General features: G+C 48.9%; 1 pseudogene; it reads right to left on the bottom strand.

Annotated features, from left to right (window-relative positions):
* Positions 1-2,264: 2,264 nt before the first annotated feature.
* Positions 2,265-2,383, bottom strand: LOC137614511 (5S ribosomal RNA; annotated as a pseudogene).
* Between the last annotated feature and the right edge of the window lie 8,192 nt (positions 2,384-10,575).

Raw genomic sequence — 10,575 nt, 5'->3', positions numbered from 1 at the left:
TCAATATCATGGCTAGATACCCCAGATGTTGAGGCAGAAGTAGAGAAGGCTCCTAGCAAATTACCATGATCCCTCACTCATGGTAAGGACCCGGAGGCTTGTCCCGGCATTGAAGAAGGTCGAACCCGAGCCTACCGGAGTTGACCAGACCCCCAAAAGGCAAAGGAGGCGGAAGCCTGCCCCTGAGCGGCCATGAGGAAAGCAGGGAGAGTTCTCTGGGGAAAAACCTGCGATACCGCTGCGGGATCGCCACACTGCAGGAAGCAGGCTGGAAAGGTCATTAGACCCTTCCAGACTCCAGCTTGTAGCACCTGCGTCACAGAGTAGTACTACTCGAAGGCGAGGGACGTTGCGATGTATCCGACATCGTGCTGTAGGGCGACGTGACGGGGGAGGGTCTGGATTCAGGTCGAGACGAATGTCCTTGAGTCCGAGCTGAAGAGGGATACTGGTGACTCTCCCCTGTGTGCTTCTTGTGCTCCCAACCCGGCTGCACGTGAGGACAAACTGCAGTTGTTCCCAAAGATAACCCCTCGATTCCTTTACTGGCAAGAAGGAGAAGGTTTGGGTCATCTGATACAGAATGGTGACTCAAAATCTTGAAGGAGTTGGACCGAAGGGCCGGGACCCCAAGATTCTGAGTCTAGCAAACCACTCAGGAGCGAACCTGAATGTTGCCTTCCCCTATTCCTTAGAAAGGGCAGAGTCGTACGAGACCAAGAAGATTGCTTACACACTGGCCGAGGCCAGAGTGAGCAGGAGTACCGTCCCCCAAGACGGAATACGATCAGAGGCCTGACATAATGGTTCTTGAGAAGATCTCTTAAGGGACTAAAAAGTCCGAACCATGCTCCATGGAGGAGGTCTCACTCCGACTGGGGGCAGGGACGTTTGCAGCTTCGCATGAGCGAAGAAAGGTCCAGCGGGAAGGAAAAAGTCTATTCCTTTCAGCCTGAAGGCCAGGGAAAGGCTGAGCGACCGGCTTCACTGCCGAGAGCGGAAAGGAGTTTCCTCCCGCCGAAAAGCAATAAGTTCGTTATTGCTGGAGAAGAGGCCTCAAGGGAAGAGGTATCTCTCCGACGACACCAACCACAGAAGACTCTCCACTTTGCCTGGTAGACCCTTGCGGATGACTATCGCAGGTGAAGTGACTTCTGCCCCGCGACTGTAGCGGGTTGTCTCTTCTTGAGGAGGCGGCGTAGTGTCTCCAGGCGTGAAGCCGAAGCGATGCCACGGCTCGTGAAAGATGTTGTAGTGTGGTTGTTTGAGTAGCCTGTGCCGTGGGAGAAGCTCTCCCGGGAGTTCCGTCAGGGGAAGCAGAGGGTCCGGAAACCATTCCACGTATAGTCACAGTGGAGCTCTCAGGGCCATCGAAAGGGTGACAGGCAACCTGGTCTTGTTGAGACCCATTCTCAACAGACAACAATGGTGGGAGGACGCAGGCGTCGATGTTGTCCCACGATCACCGGAAAGCATCTTGCCAAAGAGTCTTGGGGTCTGAGACTGGGGGGAAGAACAGCGGAAGCTTGAAGTTCCAAGCTGTCGCGATCAGGTCCCCCAGGCCAGGACTTGCTGGTTACTAAAGGCCAAAGATCCCCAGGTACCCTCTATCTGCGAGGCTCTGCTCAGATAGTCGGAGAGAACATTCCTCTGCCCGGAATGAGCGAGCCGATAGTGGTATTGAGAAGATCTCGGATCATCTCAGTATCTCTACTGCAAGATGCGAAGATATGAAAATGCGTCCCTTGCTGGTTGGAATACGCCAGTACCATGAAGTCGTCGCGCACGGAGCGACTCGGCAGGAACTGTAGGATCTGTAGAGGGACCAGACTACGGTCCCTAAGCCTGCCTGAATGATGGAGAGGTATCCTTCAGGTTCTGACCATAGGCCTGAACCGGAACATGCCCCCCCCCTCCTTTCTTTGACGAGTCCGAGAACAGCATCAAAATGTGGGGAAAGGACGAGAATATCCACTCCCATCAAGAGGTTCCATAGGTCAACACCCATTGCAGGTCTAAACGTTCCGCTGGTCCCAAAGGGGCCAAAAAGCCCGGTTATTCGTTGCTTTGATACCACCGGAACTTGGGCCGCCCCACAGGGAACTTAACCTGAGGCGACCGTTCGGGACTTTAGACGGGACAATGAGGAAAAGAGACCCAGGAAACGTTCCAAGGTAGGGCTGAAAGCTCTGCTTGACTGAGAACAGGTACTGCGACTCTCCTCAGCCTTGCCACAGTCAACTGAAGGGAAGGCTCGGAGAAGGAGGTAACAGCATCTGGAGTCTCCAGGCGGTCACCCACCCAAGAACTGACCAGACCCAACATTGCTTAACTTCGCTGAACGGACGAGAAGCGGTGTTTCCAACGTGGTAAGGCCGTTGACTCAATATCATGGCTAGATACCCCAGATGTTGAGGCAGAAGTAGAGAAGGCTCCTAGCAAATTACCATGATCCCTCACTCATGGTAAGGACCCGGAAGCTTGTCCCGGCATTGAAGAAGGTCGAACCCGAGCCTACCGGAGTTGACCAGACCCCCAAAAGGCAAAGGAGGCGGAAGCCTGCCCCTGAGCGGCCATGAGGAAAGCAGGGAGAGTTCTCTGGGGAAAAACCTGCGATACCGCTGCGGGATCGCCACACTGCATCTTAAGTCTAGGCTGAATTCCAAGAGCTTCCTGAAAGATGGATGGAATGGAAACTGGAAGTACCCGTCCTTCCGATCCAGGGCCTAAGGAGTCCTGCCGCCTCGTTACCAGTCTAATCGATTCTGCTGTTCCACGCTGGACGAACTTTGTTCGACAAACTTGATCAGAGCTGAGAGGTCGACGACGGAATTCCCGTCTCAGATGCTTTCCTACGAGAAAGGATCGACTGAAGAAGCCGGGGGATGAAGCCGTCGACGACCCTATGGAGGACCTTCTCCTAAGGCATGGATCATTCTGCCCAAACGGGCAAAACTCTTGCCGACCCCATGGCATTGACACTGAATTCGCTGACAGAGACGGAGAGATGGTAAGAGCGAGGCGCGATATCCTTGGCTGATCACGGAGATCGTGCAGGAATCAGCATCGGGAAGCTGTTATCCGGATGAGTAACTTTATGCATCCTCCCAGCGTGAGACCTGCAAGGGGGGGTTGCTAATCCTAGAGTCTGTGAACTCTGCCGCTCCCTCTAGGATTATGGCCCCCCGGGAGAGCCTCCCGTGCTACCTGTCCCTGACAGGAGGGGACTGCTATTGGACACCTTGTCTTAGCTGCCGTAGCCGGTCCGATAACTTAGGCCGACGAGGCTGAAAGAAGAGGCGCTGGAGGCCTGCAGGGTCTGGAAGAAAGCGCCTTGGAGGAGTGAAAACGGAAGTCGACTTCCTCCGCACAACCGCTGTCCATATCTCTGTCCTTGGGCACAAACAAGCTCTTCCCAAGGATAGAAGAGTGTCTGAGCTTGTCGACATCCACGGATGAGACACCCGAGAGGAAGCCCTCGGTCACTGCGTCTAGATGGTCCACCATCGAGCTTGCCCGCAAGTTCGAAACTTGGCGACGAAACGCCAAGGTGCTTGAGCCCAAGAGGAGGAAAGTACCCATGATCTTCCTGGAGCTTCCTTGTACAAAACCTCGGGTCGCAACTGAGGAGGGAAAGGACCTGGTAAGCCCCTTCCACGAGACGAAGAAGAGGAAGGGCTAAACCAGTCACCCCTTGCCCGACGAAGAAATCTCGAACGGAAAGCTCCCTGGCAAGACCCTTCCAGGGAATGACGAGGAAGGACTAACCCAGGTTCTGGAAAGAAGAATGTTGCTCAGACCTCCCTGAAGATTCTTCCTGCTCTTGCATGTGCCATGCTCTGCGTTTACGGGGTGAAGACCGTGTTCTGGAAATACGCTCCAGAAGACTCGCCAGGCTGGCCATGTTGCGAAACCTTAACGGGAATCGCGGTCGCAATCGCCCTGGCGCTCGCGCGATGGCAAATCAATGGTTTGCGCGTGGCCGAACGTGGAAGCGCCCATGCGCGGGCACGCAGGAGCGCAGGAGGAGGGCGAGCGTGGTAGGAAGGGCGAGAGCTGGTGGTCGCAATCCGAAAGTTCACAGGCGAGCGATGACCCGTAGGTGAGCAATGCATACTGCAGGAATCGAGCCGACGTTGGCGCGATGGAACACCGTCGGTTCGCGCGACGGAACACCGTTGGTTCGCGCGACGGAACACCGTCGGTTCGCGCGACGGAACACCGTCGGTCCGCGCGATGGAACACCGTTGGTCCGCGCGATGGAATACCGCAGGCGGTCGGGAGACCGATGGCGCGTAGGCGGGGGATGGCGCGTTGACGAGCGATGGCGCGTTGACGCGCGATGGCGCGTTGACGAGCGATGGCGTGTCTTGGCGAGCGATGGCCCGTAGGCGAGTGAAGGTGCGTTGGCAAGCGATGGCGCGTCGGCAAGCGATGGCGCGTCGGCAAGCGATGGCGCGTTGGCAAGCTACGGCGCGTTGGCGAGCGGTGGTGAAGAATCGCGCGGGGCGCGTAGGCAATCGCTAACGCGTAAGAGACTAGGGATGGTTAGCGCGCATCGCACTAAACAGAAGGCGCGCAGGTGCATCAGGAAGGTGAGCGCTGAAGCGAGCTGTCAATCAGGCGATCCTGGACGGTCAGGAAGAACCGTTGGCGCCCATTGGTGCGTGGCAGGAAAGGGCGCGCAGATGTGCGCTGGGGATTGAAGAAAGCTGGCGCACAGAAGGACAGAAGTAAAGGTGAGCGCTGGCGAGCAGGAGGAAGATCTACGGCAAGACTCAGCTACCGGAGATCGCCCACAGCAGGCAAGCGCTAGAAGGCAAGCGCTAGATCGCTACTGATGGTGTCCACGGGACCTGACACGCGTGGCAGATCGATGGCGATCGTTGATGCGTAGGAGATCGCTGACGAGCAGGCGAACGTTGACGCGTCTGTGGTCGCTGGCGAGCTGGTGATCGCTGGTGATCGCCGGCGAGCAGAAGGCAACGCGTGGAATCCTGTGCGTAGAAGAAGAGACCTTGTCCAAGACCTGAACCGAAGTTCTAGATTGCGCGGGAACGTGGGCGCACAGGGCGCGTATCAGGAACCAACAGGAACAGCAGCGACGATCATCAGGAGAGCGCTGACGAACAGGAGAGCGCTGGCGAGCAGGAGAGCGCTAGCGATCAAGAAAACGTTGATGAGCAGGAGAGCGCCTGTGTGCTAACACTGAGCAGGAGAGCGCCTGTGCACTAACACTGAGCAGGAGAGAACACTGCAGAAGGGCGCGCAGGGGAACCCTGACACGCAAGGGAAGCACCCCCGTGGGAGGCAACCCTTTGCCCCGAAGGGACCGTTGTCCGTCGGAAGACCGTTGTCCGTCGGAAGACCGTTATCCGTCGGAAGACGAGGTCAGACTGCTGTCCATCTGCACCAGGGGCGGAAGGTCAAGAAGGCGTTGGAGATCGATCCCCGGAGAGATCTAAAGAGGAAGGAGCTGCAGGCTGCATACGGAGATTCAAAAAGGCGCCTCTTAGCACCCTTATAGGGAGATGGGAGGCCCTTACGACCTAGCGGACGGTGAGCCTTACGGCGAAGGCGGCCAACAGCAACAACAGCAGAAGAGTCCTCCGAAAAGGAGTCTCTATGAGTGTACTCTCTCACGAACGAAAGAGAAACACTTCGTAGAAGAGACGGGTCAGCCAGTGACCTAAAAAGAGCAATCCTCCGAAGAGGGGCTCCTGCAGTTGCCCAGCCCCTTGAGCGTAACTGCAGGTGCGACCGCTCAACACCAAGAGCATAGTCGCACGAAAAAAAGGCAAGAGAAGAGCCCCCCAAAGGAGAAAAACTCAAGCCTGGACAGGAAAACTTCCCTCGGAAGGAAAGTTACCCACCCAAGGAGGCGAGCCTCCTGAGTGTTCTAAAATGAACTGGAGAGCTGTCAATCGTCACGGGAGTACTTCCAGGAGAAGGAGACACGCCCCTGACGAAGATCTATAGGGGAGGCAGCAACAGCCGAATCCCCAGGCCTCAACAAGACAGCTCACTCCGTTGTCACATTACAGAAACGAACTAGATCGGTAACTGTGAAAAATAAAAACAAAAATCATTAGTTAACATTCATTCCCCCGGGAAGGCGAAGAGGAATCCCGAGGGAAAGGAACACAAGAATTACACAACAGGCACGTGCCTTCACAACCACTTACACTCACGGAAGGAGAGCTGTAACCAACACAGAATTATAACAATTATAATTATGTAACAATGTAATTATGTAATTTAAAAATGAATGAACACTAAAGAAAGAACGAAAACCCCGAAAGGAATCATTCTACAAAGCTGAAAAATCAACAAATACAATTAGATTTATAAACTAATTGAGACAAAACGTACGGAGTAGCAACCCCACCCACACGGGAAGGAAGCTACTCAAAACGTAGTAAAAGGAACGTAGTAAAAGGGTGAACGACCTCAAAGAGAGAGAGAGAGAGAAAGACCGTAGTCAAACTCGATCGCGACCCATGAAATTACACCATGGTGGCCTAACTGTCGAGGGCTCCACGGAGATATCGTACACTACACACACAAGCACAAACTCTGAAAAGGAAACTTACTGATTTCTATACTCAAATATATACATAAACACGAAAAAATGTTTACATATATATTGAGTAAAAGGAAAGTAAGTGATTAAGTAAAGACAAAACAAACAATGGCTGCCAAGCGAGGACAAAGACAGAGACGTCTGTCCATTGTCCGAGCCAAAAGTGAAGTGAAGCAGTTCACCGGTGTGTGAGGGGGGGAGGGGTAGCTAGCTACCACTCCCCTACCCCCCTGCTAACTAGCGCGGGGGTAATACACCCTCGTTAAATTCTAATGGCTCGCCATTTCCGCTATGCCGAAAGGTAAACCCAATGTAAATAGCGTGGTTTGTATTTCGGTTACGGAACAAATTCTGTTTAATTCTATGAGCCTACCCTGATGTTCATATTGCTGACTTCTATGCTCTGACATAGGTGAGATGCCAGTGAAGGAAAGATAGGTCAACAAAGATTGAAATGTAGAACCTAATTAGAATTCTAGAATTGGTAGATCTAGAATTTAATGGAAATCATCTCAAAAACCATTTACTAATAAGGTTCTAGATGGTTTTTCTAACAATACAGTATTTGAAATATTGAAAAAAGAAATCATAACTTAATTTTGTTCGAAATCTTTAGGAGACCCAAGCAGCAGCCACTACTGGGCCTAAAGGCCAAAAATCTTGATAAAAAAGTCAGGATTTCTCAAGATAATGTCCATCTAACACCAAACTGGTGTACGTTAAAAGAACTGTCTCTAAAGATTTTTCCAAAGAAAACTTTCTGCAAAATTAAAAGATGGTTTACTCCAAATGTGTAGAACCTTAATCTTCAAGATTTATAAAATAATTACATTGAGACTTGCTGAGTAACTGAACCCAAATATTCAGCACAAAAGGACACCGCCCATTGGAAAGAGGATAAATTTACATTCTAAGCTCATATACTCAAGAGGCAACACCTGCAATGCCCATAGTTGGTTCAGAATACAGTGCACATTTCTGAATGGACAAGGGCCACTATTCTCAGATGAAATACAGCTGTTCCTAATAAGTGGAAGTGAAAAATGAAATTGTAATTGACTCTTGGTCCTAACACAATTTAGCTCTGAATGAAAGCAAAAGAAACACAATAAACCAAAACTTCGATGGCCCACCTTAAAAGGGTGCTTGCAGGTTATAATGTATTTGTTGTTAAATCTATGAGTGAAAGTTTCCAAAAGATTCAAAATTGAACCCTCTACAAATGTAAAATCACATCCACAACCTAACAATTAGACCTGATTAGTGGCGGCCTATCTTGAAAGAGATAAACATATCCATTTCTGGGCTCAACCTAACTTCGATGGAGTAACTTGGGAATCCGCCATCGATGCGTAGAGAGGTGAAAATAATGCAAAAAAAAACACCGAGAAACACAAAACCAACTAAACAGAATCAGGTGCTAAAAAAGGAGTGCTGGGCAAGCGTGGGTAGAGTTAGTAGTACTAGTCTGCGCGGCAGGGGAGGTTGAACCGCACCTCACTATTGAGGGATTTTGAAGAGGAGATATCTAAATGGTACGAGACCTCTGGTCTGTTACACCCTAGATTATACCGACACCAATAGGTGAACGAGCTAGTTCAACCTAGCATTCCTATACATTTTTTCTCTGGTAATATTTTAGCAGTTATATTCCTTAGAAATGGTGCTATAGGAGCATTTCACTGGGCGGCACAGGTCTCTCGCCAAGAAATAGATTTTTCCTTCGTCAAAATCCGTTTATAATGCCTGAACATAAATGACCAATCCCATATGCTTGGGTATCAAATTAAGCATCGTTCTACACCCTATCAAGGCTGATATTGGAAATTCTTTAAAAAAGAATACAGTACCTTAAAGTTAATTCTTTTCCTGAAAAGACACCTTAAAAATGTTTAATTATATGAACATATGAAGTTCTAGTTATTGATACATTCTTAGACTGAATCTCATAAAAATGTGCAAACTATTGCTTTAGATACAAAATAATGATAGACTGTCTTTTAGACTAATAGAGGATAATCTAGAGGGTTGCAAGGACCCTGGGTTCAAGAATGTTATCATAAGTCCATAGGTGATCAAAGGCAAAACGGATATGTCTGGGGAACCACCTTTGAAATGGCTTCGTTGTGCAGATTGATAGTGCGACAACTTTCTCAGGTTGACAGCATATGGTCTCGTTCCGTGGATCACTTTCCTTGTGTCCTGTACAGGACTATAAGAGTCAATGTGGTTCGCATGAAGCCTGAACATTGTTACACACCTGCCAGATCAGGGTAAAAGTAGGGAATATGTAAAATTCTAGATTTTCCTGCAGTTAAAAGGGTATCTAACCTTAATGCTGAGGGATCAAGAACAAGATGACAAAACATCTCTATCACTGATTGTCACGAACATATAGTATTCCTAACCCAATGGCTGTCCATTTTCTAACTTAATTTTCTCCAATTTTCACCATTTATTTGAAAAAAGATCCTACATGTGAGTCTAATTACAGTCTACATATTTGTTAGGCCATTCCAATCCTGCACTACAACTTCCCAGAAACCTAAAGACCATTTTCAAACTACTGTTCTGCTTTTTGACAGGCTTAACATCACTGGTAAATTCAAGAGCTAAATCAGGACAAACAAAATTTTTTACAATTATGATATTTTAATTATAAAATAAATTTTTGAATATACTTACCCGGTGAATATATAATAGCTGCAACTCTGTTGCTCGACAGACACAAACAGTAAAAAAACTCGCCAGCGATCGCTATACAGGTTGCGGGTGTGCCCACCAGCGCCAACTGTCGGCCAGATATCACTCTCCATGTAAACAAAGACTCAATTTCTTCTCATCCCACTGCGTCTCTATTGGGGAGGAAGGGAGGGTCGTTTAATTTATATATTCACCGGGTAAGTATATTCAAAAATTTATTTTATAATTAAAATATCATTTTTAAATATTTAACTTAGCCGGTGAATATATAATAGCTGATTCACACCCAAGGAGGTGGGTAGAGACCAGAGTTAAATATGTTTACATCGTATAAGCTAAGAGTTTTTTATTTCATTTTGGCAGTTATCAATATAACAAAACCAAAATAAATAGGTACCTGGTAAGGAAGTTGACTTAGACGATTACTCTGCCTTGTAAGTACGTCTTCCTTACGGAGCCCAGCGATCCTCTTAGGATGCTGACAGACCCCCAGGAGCTGAAGTATCAAGGGCTGCAACCCATACAACAGGACCTCATCAAACCCCTAATCTGGGCGCTCTCAAGAAATGACTTTGACCACCCGCCAAATCAACCAGGATGCGAAAGGCTTCTTAGCCTTCCGGACAACGCATAAAAACATTAAAACATTTCAAGAGACAGATTAAAAGGATATGGAATTAGGGAATTGTAGTGGTTGAGCCCTCACCCACTACTGCACTCGCTGCTACGAATGGTCCCAGTGTGTAGCAGTTCTCGTAAAGAGACTGGACATCTTTCAAGTAAAATGACGCGAACAATGACTTGCTTCTCCAATAGGTTGCGTCCATGATACTTTGCAGAGATCTATTTTGCTTAAAGGCCACGGAAGTTGCTACAGCTCTAACCTCGTGCGTCTTAACCTTAAGCAAAGATCGGTCTTCCTCACTCAAGTGTGAATGAGCTTCTCGTATTAACAATCTGATAAAACATGACAAAGCATTCTTTGACATAGGCAAGGATGGTTTTAACCGAACACCATAACGCTTCAGATTGGCCTCGTAAAGGTTTAGTACGAGCTAAGTAGAACTTAAGAGCTCTAACAGGGCATAAGACTCTTTCTAGTTCATTGCCTACGATCTCCGATAATCTAGGAATATCGAAAGATTTAGGCCAAGGACGAGAAGGTAGCTCATTTTTGGCTAGGAAACCAAGTTGCAGAGAACAAGTAGCTTTTTCTGACGAAAACCCGATGTTCTTGCTGAAGGCATGAAGCTCACTGACTCTTTTAGCCGAGGCTAAGCATACCAGGA

Source organism: Palaemon carinicauda, chromosome 20 (assembly GCF_036898095.1).
Source record: "Palaemon carinicauda isolate YSFRI2023 chromosome 20, ASM3689809v2, whole genome shotgun sequence".
NCBI classification, from domain to species: domain Eukaryota; kingdom Metazoa; phylum Arthropoda; class Malacostraca; order Decapoda; family Palaemonidae; genus Palaemon; species Palaemon carinicauda.
Note: the sequence above shows the minus strand (reverse complement) of the source record. Positions and strands in the feature narration are given on the sequence as shown.